Below are 16,082 nucleotides of genomic sequence, written 5' to 3'. Positions count from 1 at the left end.
TGTCACAAAAGTGTTAAAGAGACAAAATGTCAGCAGTTCTTCCCCAGTAAAATCAGCTTTAAATTTGGATATTTTAGAGACATAAACTCTGTACTTTTGTAATTGTCAAGATGCAATGATACAACCCTTCAAAAGAACAAATTTTCTCTAGAATGAAGTCATAAGCATGGTAACATTATTTTATACTGTACTATACAGAAACAAAGAGTTTGTAATTTTGTAATTTTTAAAAAGACAGAACAGAGCCTCATCTTGAGACCAAAGAATTGGTGTATCTTTTGGAGTATAAGTTTCAGCTTTTTGCATAGTCTTAAAAAGATGAGAGAGGCCTGTCATTTTTATTATAGGTATGCCTCAACTATGAGAGACAAAATGAGGAAAAAAAAATGTTTTCACTTAAATTCTGACCATTAATTCTTTCCTTTACACAAATCCCCACGCCAAAAAGAGCCCCATGATGTTTCCCCCCCCCATGCTTTACAGTAGGTATGGTGCTCCTTGGATGCAACTCAGCATTCTTTCTTCTCAAAACATGGCAAGTAGAGTTCTCACCAAAAAGTTCTGTTTTGGTTTCACCTGACCATAGGACATTCTCCCAAGCCTGCACATGTACTGGCTTTAGCAGGGCGACACGACTGTCACTGCAGGGTTTGAGTCTCTGGTGGCGTAGTGTGTTACTAATAGTAGCTTTTGTTACTTTGGCTCTAGTTCTCTACAGGTCATTCACCAGATCCCCGTGTGGTTCTGGGATTTTTGCTCACCATTCTTGAGATCATTTTGACCCCACAGGGTGTGATCTTGCGGGAAACCCCAGATCGATGGAGATCATCAATGGCCTGTCTTTCATTTGCTAATAGTTGCTCCCACAGTTGATTTCTTGTCTTTCCAGCCTGAAGCAGGTCAATAGTTTTGTTTCTGGTGTCCTTAGACAGCTCTTTGGTCTTGGCCATAGTGGAGTTTGGAGCGTGACTGTTTGAGGTTGTGGACAGGTGTCTTTTATATAGATAATGAGTTCAAACAGGTTCCATTAACACAGGTAACGAGTGAAGGACAGAGGATCCTCTTATAGAAGAAGTTACAGGTCTGTGACAGACAGAAATCTCGCTTGTTTGAAGGAGACCAAATATTTATTTTCCTTCACAATTTGTAAATAAATTAATTAAAAATCAGACGTGATTTTCTGGATTTTTTTTCTCATTTTGTCTCTCAGTTGATGTATACATATGTTGAAAATTACAGGACTCTCCTTTTTTTAAGTAGGACAACTTGCACAATTAGTGGTTGAATAAATACATTTTTGCCCCACTGTAGGAGACTTTTTTTTTTTTGAATAATAGCAAAAACCACTTGAGGGCACAGCAGCTCAATATTTGCTACTGACAGCAATGCAGAAGAAGCACTGCCCAGTCTTACACTGGGCTCGGTGGAATAGTTCCAAAGCGACACAGAGGATAAGGAATTACTGACTGTAAAATAAAGAGTTTGTCTGACTAGTTGGCATGTTCTTTATGCTTTTGTTTTCTGAATAATTGTTCATATTTTGTGCTAATACTAGATTCCTCCTTTGTTTCATGAAACTAAACAAGTATCAATGAGTTAAGTGAGTAAATCATACATTTATTCAATCAATTATTGTTATCTATTCTGTTAGGATTTGCCTTTCAAGGTGAAATATCTCTTCTTGTTCCCATATTTTGTAGGATAAATTTCTCCCAAATATATGACTTGAACTCTAGTGTGACTCATATAGAATTTTTCTTCTTGATTATGTGTTTTTTGGCTGTTGCAACATATACTCCGGAGCAACTTATAGTCAGAAAAATACAGTACTTAAATTTCTTGAAACTGACCTTGATTTCTCTCCATTAAGAATGACTTTCAATTTAAAGAAAATATATAATTTTACTGATCTTTATAGAGGGAACTGTACAGGGTTGCAGTAATTAGCGCTCTTGCTTCACAGGGATAACGTCCTTTGAATCAAAACTTCTATGTGCAGTTTGCATGTTTTCCCCTTCGCATTCATGGGCTTTTACAGAGTCCTTAGAGTCCAAGAAAACATCTTTATGGTTTGATTTGTGAATCGAAATAGCTTCTAGATGTGAATATGAATATGAGTACATTCTACCATATTAGCTCCCTGTGTTAGCATCTAATCTGCTTGTATTGTCATGCAGTGTGCAGGAATTTTGTCTTTAGGCATTTTCTTAGTTTGTTGAACTTCAAACGGAATTCATTTTTGCTGTAAAATAAACTGAAATAATGTCATACCTGCAGGATCGCCTCAAAGAGCCCAGAACAATCATAAGTCAAATTGTTTTGTTTTCTTCTGGGGATGGAGGCGGGGGTCATTTTTATGCTATAGTGAAAAAAAATCCTGATTAGATCCAACACGATTGCTGGGTTTTCATAGACCAGACATGAAATCACGCTCTTCTGCCGTCACTCCCTCGTTTCCAGGATAATTGCAACTCAACATGAACAGTGTTTTGATGACACTTGCTAATTACTATCATCAAGCCTGAAACCAGCGCTTGCAGAACATTTTTCTGAGCTCACACCAGGGGTTTTGTGGCCAATCCACAACACAAAATACAATACAAAATCTCTACAACAAAGCGCTGGTTCCAGTCTGTGGTTGCACCCGACCTGTTTGAAAGGCAGCACTGAGAATATAACTGTTCAAAAATCAGACAGGATTCCTCTTTTAATTTGCTTCCTGCAAATAAACCAAACTGTGGCTTTACACCCCATCACAGGATGTGTTGAATGTGAGGATCAAGTTTCACACTCAGGTGTGTAATAACGAGGAGAACTGTGACTTGTGTTTGGACAGCATGTAAGCTTTGAGAGTGAGTCCAAAAGAAATCTACAAATGATCTGTAGACATTTGATGGAATTCTTGGTCTCCTCCTATGTTGATGGAATTTTAAAAAGTGTGCACAGGAAATATTCTGTGAAGGTGCAAGTACTGTCTGCACAATGTAGGTATCCGGTAAGCGTGACTGGAAAAAAAAATTAAGGCAGGAATCTGGTTTTGGTCAAGTGACTAAACAAAAATGATAATCGGACCTTTGTGGACCAAGATCGCCTTACACTCTGGAACAATTTAAACTCCAAAAAAATTTATATCCTGAAAGTGTTGTTACCTGTGAACCAATACTTGTAGGGAAATGCCAAACGAAACAAAAATATGATTTAATCTCAACTTATTTATCTGTTTTCTTTTTCTTGAAGACACACACACACACATGGGTTATTGTATATATGTTGTACTGCAGGCAGTGTTTTCTGTGTTTAGTGTTGTGTGTTCACTACATTGTGTCTCCCTTTTGTTTGTTATCTTAGAGAAGAACCATCTCAACTCCTCAGAGAATTTAACTGTGCAGCTCTTTCAAAGTCTCCAGAAAGGTTTTGCTCTCCGTTCTCAGTCAGTTCTTCTCTTTGCTCTTGGCTGCTCCATCTCTCTCTGTGCGAGTAAATGAATTCCCCCCCTGATGGTAGAGGATGTGATGTGAGAGCAGTGATCGGGCCACTTTAATCTTAGAGATCCATCCTGTGGGTTTGTGCCCCGCCTCGTCTTTTTTTGTTCAAACAGGGAACTTCCTCTCCACAGCGACATGGGTTACAGCACAGGCATTCACTCCGTGCCCGTCTCATCTCGTTGCAATCCATCGACCACTTTTCATGCTCTGGCTGTACTTTTTTCTCCTCATGCAGCCAAATTTTAAAAGAAAGCACTCAAGAGCCTTTTTTATTTGACAAAATATCACATTGGACAGAATTTTTTCTTCCCTGATCTGATGAGGAACTCAAACAGTCAACACACCATCTTGACATGCCTTTTACTGCCTGCAAAACAGGAAAACAATGACATTATTTCTGGTATGAAGTGGAAAAAAGCGTGTTTTCCCTTCCCTCTGAAAAATAATATCAGTGTGGATCTGTGGATAAATGAAGAAGCACAATGGCAGAACACAAATAAAATCCCTTCAGCTGTGAATTGATGTTTTCAGGCATTTACAACTGGATAAAAGCTCATTTTGACCAAATTAACAATCTGTTTGTCAAATTTCAAAACAGTTCTGAAGACAAGTCCCAGATTTCTAGTTTTATTCCTTACTTTAAAATCTAAGGCTTAAGTGAACCATATTTTTTAAGTTCTCAACGTTAGTATACATTAATGTATTGACTAATAATAAGCACATTCACATGGAAACATAATTTTTGTTTTGTGAGAATAGTATCTGAGAACACTTGCAGTTTATGATAATATTAGATTTTTCTATTTTTTTATTTTATTTTAGTTTAATTTATTGTGAGAAATAAGAGATGAGGTCATGCTGCGCTTCACTCATCTGAGCTCATCTTGCTTTGATCTGGCTCCTCTCGTTTAATTCATGTTCATTTCAATATTCATTACCTGTAATTTAACCCCATTCTAAGTTTCCTGAGCATTTTTTACAATATGAATGGGAATAGAAATGGGGCTATTTTATAAAGTTGGAAATAAAAAAAAGAACTTTGTATTTCTTTTTAATCACGCTCCAGCCCCCTGTCATCCTCTCGTATTTTGTCACCAACAAGACAAGGACTGTATCTTATTTTTGTTTCAAAATTATGAACAGCTTTGGCAAAAAAATTAAAAAAAAAGTTCTCAATGTCTAATGCATTTGTGATTTTTTTAACAGTTATTTTTATAGTGACCAACATTTACTGCTGTATTTTATTTTCTGTGCTACTTTTGTGTTTTAATTTTTTTTCAAGTTTTTTTATTTATTCATTTATTTATTTTTTGTGCTACTTTTGTGTTTTATTTTTTTTGCTACCTGCTGCAATATCATGTAACCAGAGCTATTTTTTAATTTTGGTCATAACAAGAAGTCTCTGTGAACAGTTAAGAATGTGTTTCATCACAATGAATCCTGTCCTGGGCAGCAGAGTCATGTTTCCAGGCTTCAAAATGCTACACATTTAACTATTCTTTGACGTACGGAAGCTAAACCTACTCGCCTTAACGTTTGAAAGTGACAGGGTTATTGAAAAAAGCTTTCATAAGAGGTTCCTTTTCATTAAAGCAAAGTGTTTAGGAGAAGAGACACACCAGATGTTATTGAACCCAGATTGACTACAGGCAGAAGAGTTCTCTTTAACACTGCTGATAGCTTAAAGGAGGATTTATGTCCTTCCTTTTGGTTTGAACAGCTTCCATAATTCCTTGACAAACATTAAAGGCCCCTTCAGTATTAATGTGATGTTGGATTAACATTTTTCTCAGTCAGAGAACTAATCATGCAAGCTAATGATAATAATTATCACACCTACATTGGAAGTTATTATATTTTTTGCTTGAAGGCAAAAGTGTTATTATAATAGAGCCCATTAACTGTGTGGACTCTGTGTACTGGACTATGGAAGGGGAATCATTTTCCTCATCTACAAAATAATTGTGTTTTTAATTGTATTTTGTCAAGTTTTTTGTTTTGCAATGCAACATATTTGCATAATTACAGTCGCGACTCCATCTGATAAAACCACCATTATGAAACTGAGTGAAACATAATTCAGGACCTTTCAGACAAAGGAGGTGGAGCATTAATTAGGATACCCTTAATTTTGTTGTGTGAACGCTCCTTTTAACTGGTGCCCTAAATAAAGCAGATAGACAACAAACAATAAACAATAAACAAACTCCATAAAACATTTTGCATCGTATCAGTCATTCTGAGAGCGACACATTTATGTTAGTTAGATCCTGCCTTTCAGATATGCAAAATATAGTCATAAAATAGAAGCTACAACCTTTTTTATTTGTTTAATTAATCTCATTTAATCTGCTACAGTGATATATTTACTCCTCCCAGGGTTTTTTGCCTGTTCTACAAGAAGCACAGAAATTTTATATTCATTGGTGGTGAATGAGTAACATGAATTGTGCGTTTGCTCGTTGGTTAAAAAAAAGTTTTTAACTCATGCTCTCAAGTTTGCACATGTATTATGCTCACAAGTATTACAAGAAAATGCAAGGAATATACATAAAAGTAAAACAAGAGAATACAATGGGGCACCTCAAGAATTGAAGATTAGACTGAGGGTTAGATTAATTCACTTAACCAATAAAACAATTTAAACATTCCTACCACCTAACCAGATTGATCTGTCCGAGGCAAGTTGTTAATTCAATTGACAAACCATTCTAAAAACGTTTTTTTTTTTTTTTTAAATGATCATGTTCATGTTTATTGGTTTAGTTTGCCATTTGTACTGTTAACACAATAAAGAGTATTTACAAACTACCAATAAAAAGGGAATAGGAAGAAGGTTATGAAGCGTATTCAATGCCTTTCTTTGGAAGCTCGACAATGCCCATGCAAATCAGTCTTTTTTGGCTAATTTGGCCTCTAATGAGTTTTTATGGTAATTTGGAGTTTAGCTAATATTTTAGCAATATATGCTAACATTTTTGGCTAATTTGTTATTTACTGTAGTTTTAATGCTAATTTAGAATTTAGCTTTTCTTTTAGTCACATGCTATTTTCGGTTGATTTAATTTACTGAGGAATTTCATGCTAATTTGGAGTTCAGCTAATAATTAAGTAACGAGCTAGATTTGGCCTCTACTAAATTTGGCCTCTATGAAAGGGAAAGACATGGCTCCTTCTAGGTTTTGATCAGTAGAAAACAAGACCAAATGGCTCTCTTTTACTGTTAAAGGTTGCCGACCCCTAGTCTAGACAAAATGACTCTTAAATCCTATTTACGGCAACTACTGGGTATGTAAAAATCATAGTAACTAGGATAATTCAGCTTTTGTGCACTCGTCTAATTTCTCCAAACGTGAGTTCCAAACAAAACGATCAAAGTTAAAAGCCATTATCATTTACTCCTGCGATAAAACTGTCAACCAAACTACACCAAAAAGCTTAACAAACAAATAGGCGAACCCCAAAGACATACATTACAAGATAAAGAAAACAGGCTTTCAAACATCACAAGACCACAATTAATCCCGGACCCAATTTATGTTACACCCTTTTTTGTGTCCAGGAGGATCTAGAAAAGCATAAAATAAAAGTATAATTTTTATGTTATGATCCTCAGATCCCCCTGGACACAAAAGGGACGTAAAACAGTCCAATGTGTGGAAACACTTCGAATTTTGCCAAGACGTGTTACTATACAGTGTGATACAATGTTCTAGTAATGTATTATTTTGATGAGGAAAAACAACAGTGGCCTTCACTTTATGAAACAAATGTGAATAGACTTGCCATTATTTCTTGTTTATTTGTTTCTTTATCCACATATTTAATTTACACTTAATTATTTGACAGGATATACAAGAAATCTGGAAAACTTCACCTCCACCATTCAGTACCAGGTGTTTATCTCTGAGACACTGGTTGAAATTTTGACTAAAGATGGCCTTGATCGACTTTAAGTCAGTGAATCAGATCAAATCGGATCGTTCAAAATGAAACAATCAATCGTATTGCCAACCACAAATTGTGATGTGAATTTTTTTTATTTAACTTGGAAAATGAATATGTTGCAAAACTGTTTAACAATGAATACAATTTAGTCATTTGAGTCAGGACTGAAAACTTAGTTGTGCAGATTTAAGGGAAACGCTGGTAAAAAAAAATTCCAAAATATGACAAAAAAAATATATCTGACGCACATTATGAACATTCCTCAGTCAGCAGGGCTGAGTTTAAAGCCTCAAGGTTTGCCATATAAACATCTTTTTTCTCACTTCAATTAGCTTTACCTCTACACAGCTGAGAGAAGCAAACAAATCTCCAAGACGTCAGTGGAATTACCAGATGAGAGGAAAATCCGCTGCAGCGTATTGGCCTCAATGGAGAAGGAGATCACTATCACATCATGATTCCTGATGAAGTGGATGAGAAAGGGAGACAACCTTTTCTAATGTGGGCTAGACCTGATTAAACTGAACATGCAGATGTAAATTTTTCCAGCAAATATGGAGATAAATGAGGTCTGAAGAGCCCCATTAGAAGAAAATCTCAGTGTGAAAGAGAACAGAGAAGTGTCTTACATTCCAATATGTGTAAAAGATTTCAACATCTTTATCATTTTCCTCCAGCTAAAGCTCTTACGTTAAACTATTTCATCAGAGCTGTTTCAAGTATCGCTTTAGTAATATCTAAGTCAAATCTCATATATAAATATATTTTTTTAATCTTTTTTGCTAAATATTAGGCTATAGGGAACAATCGTCTAAGCAGAGAGAAATAATTAATGAGAAAGCTCATGTAAAATTCAAAATGGTTCAACATTAAAGGTTATCGGTGATGGGATTAGTCTGTACATACAGGAGTAGCAAACAGCATTTGTGGGGAGTTTACAAGAATTTATTTATTTGTTCTTTTTTTTTTTGCACATTTGCAAAGATTCTTAGTTTCCTCGTGTGAATCACAGGTTCTCACTCCAATGTCATATGAACTATTAATGTTAAAAAATATATTAAAGTCAGTCTTAAAAACTCATCATGGACATCTCAATTAGCCGGTCCATATATAGAATCCATAAGTAAAAAAATGCTGCTTTTCAAAGGTTAAATTTTAAAACTAAATTGTAACTAATTGGAGATAAAATGCTAACATGAAAAGTGAAAACATGCTGAGCAGAAACTAGAAAAACAGAAACAAAGAAAGTACTGAGAAAGTCAAAAAATGTAAAAGGTCAAATGTGGAGTAAGACAGAGGTGCAGGGATTTTTAAATGCTAAGATACATAGAACATTGTGAAAGAAGCTTTCATTTCTTTCTGCTTGAATTATTTTTGAAAAACTATCCTCAAACAAGCAGTCAAACTGGACCTAGCAAGAGTGATGTCGAAAATAGCTCACTTACGACTCTAACCAAATTAAGTCAATTCAGTACAATTATAAAAAAAGATCCTCAAATTTTATTCATATTTTTCCTGTCTCGGGTTAAACCGGGACAAGTCTACAAACTGCGACTTTGCTCAATAAATAAAATGTGTTATTTCTATATTAGCGCTATAATTCATTTATTTACATCAAGACAACACAAAATGATTACAATTTTATAAATGAGCAAGAGTAGTAAAATGAAAAACTTGTGTAATCTGATCCGTCCTTTAATTCTTTAAAAAAGTCCACTCAGTCCAGTTCTCGTGTACATTCAATGGTTATAATAGTACTTGTATTTAGTTAGTACTTTAGTGACTCAACTCCAAGTTGATGGAGTTGCAGAGCTAAAAGTATTAAGAGTGAGGCTGCAGGTGACAGACGAACACATTTTTATCTGCTGGTTTGTCGTGTGATTTTGGCATGTAGAAAATACTTTGTGACTACTGAGGTATTTATAGCACTAATAAAGTGGCAACAACTTTTATCCAAAATGTGATGAAGAGGAATTTCTCTTTTCATTAGTTGCAACATTGTGATGCATGTGAAAAGGGTTACTTCTTTGTTTTCACAAAGCAGTTTTCCTCCAAACTCAATTCGTCCCAATAATGGCCAAGTTCATATTATCATGACAAGAGCATCATATTCATCAAATGAACATCAGTCGGGCAGTTCATCGTTGCAGCGAGATGCACAGAGGAGGGGGGAAAACAATAATGTTTCTGAGCTCTAAATTGTGTTTGCTGATAGCGCTGCTGCTTGGCTGGCTGTTGATGGATATCACTTTCCATGGCGCTCCCTGGGTCGGCGTGTGAAGCAGTGCCTTTTGAAATGAACGATTGTGTAATGCTCTGCTTAAACTAGTTCAGCGTGGCTTCATTTGTCATCTGCGGCGCTGCCAGCGGGGAGCAGCAACGCTCCCATGTTTGCCAGTCGCAATAAGGTTACAAAGAGAACTGCTGTCTGTGAGCTCGCTCTGCTGCGCAGTGCACAGGGCCAGAAACGACTTCCTTCACATGTCCCTAACACGTGAACCCTCGCCACATCAGTGCAGCAGCTATTTCAGAAGCCGCCACCCAGCAAAACATTCACCATAGCGGTTTTTGCTAAGGGACAAAAAGTCAGACACAAATGCATGAACTCCTCTAAAGGGGCTCGAAAGCCCCTAAACTTTTTAAATGTTACATAAAACACGGCTTCTGAGTCTGCAAAATCAAATTCTCTCCAAGACAGCTTTAGTTTGTTCCTTTGTGCTCCGGTTTCAGGGTAATTTTTGCTTTGCAGCTCGATTTTTCTGCAGCATAGTTTATTTACACCTGTCACCTCTTCAGGCTGTGATTGTATGTGTGTGTGAGTCGGTGTGTTTGTGTGTGAACACGCGCTGGGGAGGAAACTGTTGGCACTGAGAGCAAACTATTATTACCAGTTAATTTAAGTCTGACTTTGGAGCTGCTGCTGCCACTGGAAAGCATTTCCCACAGCTGAAAGGGCAGAGCTGACCTCAGCAGATCTCAGACACATCTTAGCGGAGATTTCTGAAAGCACTTTCAAGTGACTTTTCTCCACAGTGCTATTGTCTACGAACTTAAAGGAAAACAGTTTGAAGTGCTTCCAGGATGCAGCTGCTTTTCTCCCAGTTTCTGCCAGCTGTGTGTGTGAAGCCAAAGCTTTGGGGAGAAATCAAGAGAAATTGTTGGCTGTGGGAAAATGGCAATAATTGAAAATGATGTGGCCCATTGGATGATGATGAACAGAAAAATAAATAAAATAAATAGCCTGTGTATATTATAGATACCCAAGAAATGTGGGTTTATTAACCACAATCGATTTGATTCTCTTTGGACTTGTTCTTTGGCCTGTTTCCAACAAGAGACAAAGAAAAACTTCATAAAAATAAAGTATTGACAGTTAATCATGTGGAAATGAAAGTGGTTAAAAACATTGGATGAAGGCATTGATGAGAAATCTTGAAAATTGTTCAGACGGTTATGGTTAAGTGCAGGACTGGCACATGGAAAATCAGGATTTGATTCCCAGGGGTTGTAATGAGCTTAATTCAGTGTGGGTCCTTAGCAAGGCAGTGATACTGCCCACCTCTTGGTCTCCCTGTGCAGGTCCCCAGCCTGCAAAAGGAGACCAAAACTTTCTGCCAAACCGAATGTGCGGATCAGTGAAAATTGATTGGCTGTGGCGACCCCCTTAGGGGAAATGTCAAAAGGAGAACAGCAGTGCTGCTGGTGAAAGCTGCAGCTGTAACCCTCAGACTAAAGAGTGGAAATCTCAGAATGTCAAGAGCAAACAGCTCATTTCTGAGTGAAACTCGTGCCTCTAAGAGTGTGATAAAGAGTAGAGCTGAGAGGCCAGCCAAACCAGACGATGCAGTGAAAAGCACAATTGTGCCTCATTGTTTTTGTAAGTTGAGCGGTAAAGTCAACGTCAGGGGTTGAATGTTCTTCACTGTTCCATGTCTGACTTGCCCTGAGCTTCAGGTAATCTCAGATTCTACCAACCAGGTAAAAACATTCCACTAAGCTCAAGATGTCCATGAGATAACTAATACACATCTACTGTAGATGTAAAACGGACAAATTAAAAAAACTCTGTTTTCCTTCTCTAGTAGAAGTATACCCTTAGTTTTCTGAAAAATATCTCCATCCCGGTACGTGGAGGTAACAAGTATGTGATTCCATGCTGATTTTGTGGGTTTGTCCACTTTGAAGTAAACTGACAGTCTGTCATCCTTATCGTAGATTTGGACAATGAGAGATAAAAAATATTAAAGAAAATCAAGAAATATAAATGCATTTGATTGAGGAAAATAAGTCTTCAAACTATTGTTGTAATGCAATATATTTTTTGTGCAATTAATTAATTGTGACCTATAATTAACTATTCTGATCAATCATTTCAATCACATTTTCTTAACCTAATAATTGGTGTGAAAAGACAAATTTTTAGGTATTTTCATTAAAATTTGCAACAAAGTGGTACAATAAAAGATCAAAATACAGCCAAAAAAATGTCTTTATGAAGTTTTTTATTATAACAAACTTTATGTTTTGAGTCATTATCCATTAGACTCATTCATGATCGATTTTAAACCTTCTGGTGGAGGGAAAGTGGTTGTCACTCAGTAATTCACAGTAGATCTGTCCATCTACTCAGTGAGGTAATTTAACAAAAAAAGCATCATGTTACTACCTCCATGCTTGACAGTAGGAATGGTGTCCTTGGGGTCATATGCAGCATTTCTTTGTTTTAGCCCTTTGTGACAAGCTCCTTAAAGTTAAATACCACTTCTTAATATCAACTGATGGACTAAAACTCGCTTTTGAATTTACAATAGTGGCATATTTAAGGAGTACACTTGATCATGCCTTTTTTTCTGTTTGAAATTCATTTTTGTGAGACTTTGGTGTTACCGTCCTGCAAGCAGTTTGAAGCTTATCTTGAATGAAGTAGTGGCTCTGTGAGATACATAAACGTGAGCCCTGATCGGAAACCTGTTTGATTACATTGCTATCAAAAAGAGATTACTCATTTTTGTCATTGAACAGCTTTCAGACAGACTTTATTTTGTCTGATGAAAGGAAGCCTGATAGAAATACATTTAACTTTGAGTGCGCTAAAACTAAATATCCTTCCAATCTAAGAATGCTTTCCTGATTTCTGCTTAGAACAGGCTAAATCAACAAGCTGGTGAGGAGGGCCAGCTCTGTCCCGGGATCATGTGTATGTGGTGGGTGAGAGGAGGGTGTTGTCCAAACTCACATCCATCTTGGACAACGTCATTGCAGATATGTGTCTGTGTATATATGTATGTTTATATGTATGTATGTGTACATGTATATATATATATATAATTTTAATATCCTATATTATTAATTTATTACTTCTTAATATCATGTTATTAATTTATTAACATATTACTTGTATTTATTTATGTATTTAGTAAATTTCATAGAATTTTTTTCTTTGAAAATTTGCCTTCTGTTAACAAATGAATTTATCCTTGTGATATGAATAAAGTTCAATTCAATCTTGAGGTGGAGTCATTGTGACAGTCCAGGACAGAATTTCAATGCCGGAAGATGCGAAAGATGAAATTCTCCAACCAAAGGCAATCCCGCGTCTCCAGTCTGGGGTTGAACTCGATGCTCCAAATGACAAAGCTGACATCAACAGAGCGGAATTCATCAGAGACCCCGGTCTGCTTCAGATGTGGCAGCATTAGAAAGGAATAAACAGACTTTCTAAAGGAATTTGACTTTGTAAAAAACACAGTTAAACAACAAAATTACACAAAGTGAACAAAAGACAAACATTGAAACTCTTCTACTAACACAATCAACAACAATTTGGCCCCAAAACTTTGAAGTTTGACCCCCACATATCCAACAACTGTTTTGGTAGGATGTTTGGTACACCCAGAAATCAATCCGAGTAAGATCTGCAAGATAAAAGCACTGAGAGAATATTTGGAAGAATAAGACCTCGTCTTCTAAGCAGGAACTAGATGAAGGCATGGTCTTGCTTCATTTTTTAAAATGTTCTTATTTTAATTAGATGTGCATTAAAAAAATGTTTAGAACAGAGCATTAATGATATGTATTTTTTGTGAGTTTAATAACATTAAAAGGAGAGTACTCAACATGTTCCATCTGCTAATGGCCGTAATAAATTCTCAAGTACTTTTAGAAACTCCTCATAAGAAGATCAGGTGTCATTACCCTAAAGTTAATATTTGAAAAAGCAGCTGGCATGCACAAGTATAACATGTCCAAACAACACAAATGAGACACTACCAACTAAAAATAATCTGTAAACAGGTGGGCTGTGGGCAGTGTGAATATTAATTAGGAGTATTTACAGCACGGTGGGAGTCGCAATGACCTGACTGACCCTTGAGCAAGACACGTTGGATAGTCATTAATGTGGAAATGAAGCGTATCGACAGTATAGATGTTGAATTCATTAATGAAATCCTTAAAAAAGTGTTTTTTTTTTCTTTTCAGTTTATTTCCACTATTGTGTGAGCTGCTTGTGTACGAAGTCAAGAGCATCAAGAGGAACAATTAAAAGAAGGGTCACGGTAACAGAAGAAGGCAAACCTGGAAGAAGATGATGTTCTCGACCAAAGCAGCAAGTATATGCTAGATTAAGGAACAAAGCGACCCCTGTCTTTTTTGGCTTTGTTAGACTTTTGTCCTGAAGTCAAACTGGATTCACAGATTCACACTCTACAGAAAATATCTAAATTGCTTCCTTTAACTTTGTGCAAACATTTGTGTGTGTGTTTTTTTCATAGAAACTTTTCATCTTTTATTATCTTGGTAGAAACTGAACAATATAAGGGAGACAAACATCATTAAAAAATATTCATGAAACTTCCAAGAAAGAAATAAAAACTTTTCCTTTAACTCTACATAAAAACTTTATTTCAACTTTTTTACAGGTTAAAACAAATAAGTCAAGCATTTCTAAATTTGTATCTGAGCAGTATAATAGTCTTTCTTTATTTTAGATATTGAGCTTTGATATTGTAAATGAACTCCTGCCACTCTGCAGAAACTTTGTCTAAGAAAACAGTGATTTTGATTGTTGCTAAAAATGGCATAATTAAAAGACACTTTTAAAATAGTTAAATAACTGAATTGGGTCTTTAAATATCCACGCAGCATCACCACATGCAGGTCATGCCTGGTTCTGTCCAATTAAAGGAACAAAGCTCATTCAATCAGAATTTAAGCACACTTACTCCACATTTGCAGTCGCACGCTCAGCTCCCCAGTCTCATTTTAGGACACTGTTATTTTGATGGGGCCATTCTTTCAGAATAAATGATCGCACTCCACAGAATGTGAATGCCTCAGCTCCTCCTACATCATCAACATGTTCCTCTGGTGCAGCACTTTTTGTGTCTCATAAATGGGAAGACCATCTCCATTTGCACTTTTTCTGCCCTCTCAGTACATAATTACATACTCGCAAGCTCTCAGTAGTACCGCCCATCTCATTATCCTCTATGAAGCCATGTGAGGCTCTGCTTTCATCTCACCAAACAGGCTTATTAGGGGTTCATGATCTGTGCAAATCACAAACTTTCTCCCATACAGAGAATCCTGCACTCCAACAATGACAGCTCACCCCTCTTTAGGTATCTGGGAATAGCTGTAAATGTATGAAATGTAAACCCTCCATGTTTCTCTTACCATCCCAGCATCACTGCCCCCACGTCATCCTGCTTTGAGCCCTGTTTGGTCCATCTGTGTCCAGAATATGTTCCTCCTTCGGAAAGCAGCACATCGACCACTCTTCAAGAAACTACTTCTGTCTGTCATGATGAAAAAAACAAAACCTGAAAATAAATGTAACTAAGATGTGAGAAAACCTCCTGAACCCAAAACACAGATAAAAGAAAAAGGTGTCGAGACAGAAAACCTGGCAAAAAGTAACTATACCCCAGAGGATAAAAACACGGAGGAAGTTGTTATTTAAAACAGCTGCAGATGTACAACACCTCAACCCATGTGTTAACCAGGTAAACGGAGAGCAGCAGAAGCAGAAACTTTGTCACAACTTCCATCATGTCTGGATACGAGGTGTCTCCAAACAACAATTTGGCAAATCTGTGCGAGGCGATTAAAGTCGTAGACCACTCAGTGAACCCATTGAGCAAACATTTTCATGCACATTTTTTTCTATAAAAATACTGTGAGTGACGAGTCGTAGCGAGCACTTAAACAACATGCAAGTATAAGTAAGGATAAAGTTGGTGAGGCACAGGCATGTACGGATGTTTCATTTCCTTAACCCCTCTGAACCCTGTACACTGCACAGGGACCCTGTTAGTGCTGTTCATGTGATTGGTGAACACTCCTTGTGTGCAGCCTGGCTGTTAGAAGTGAGGAAATTAACTGATAAACAAGAGCAATCTAAAACTAACTTTCTTCCAATGAAAACAGCAAACTGGGATCCTAACGAGAGTCTTTTGGTCTTTTGACTTCACCCGTTTGCCGCTGCCATTGTTGCTCCGTCTATGCTAGCTGAAAAAAGGCGCTAAAATCATAGGAAATGACCGTGAAGGCTCTTGGGAATTTCTGACACAAAAAACTGACTCACTTGTGGGTTGTTTCACTTAGAGTCGCAGCCAAAGAAAGTGCTAATGGCGCCACCTATAGGCC

The 16,082-nt window shown here is 36.8% G+C and overlaps 1 long non-coding RNA gene across 2 annotated transcripts in view; it reads right to left on the bottom strand.

The window, feature by feature from the left end:
- Positions 1-3,082: 3,082 nt before the first annotated feature.
- LOC112145354 overlaps positions 3,083-16,082 on the bottom strand; it is a 17,096-nt gene continuing 4,096 nt past the window's right edge. The window contains exons 2-4 of one of the 2 annotated variants that reach the window (XR_002919057.2): positions 15,111-15,256; positions 7,772-7,894; positions 3,083-3,852 (exon numbers count right to left, since the gene is read on the bottom strand). This is a non-coding gene — a long non-coding RNA (uncharacterized LOC112145354). The remainder of the gene's footprint in view (positions 3,853-7,771; positions 7,895-15,110; positions 15,257-16,082) is intronic. The other variant, XR_002919058.2, reaches the window with a different exon arrangement.

The sequence above is a fragment of the Oryzias melastigma genome, linkage group LG5, assembly GCF_002922805.2.
Source record: "Oryzias melastigma strain HK-1 linkage group LG5, ASM292280v2, whole genome shotgun sequence".
Taxonomy (NCBI): Eukaryota; Metazoa; Chordata; class Actinopteri; order Beloniformes; family Adrianichthyidae; genus Oryzias; species Oryzias melastigma.
This window is presented reverse-complemented; position numbering and strand designations above follow the sequence as displayed.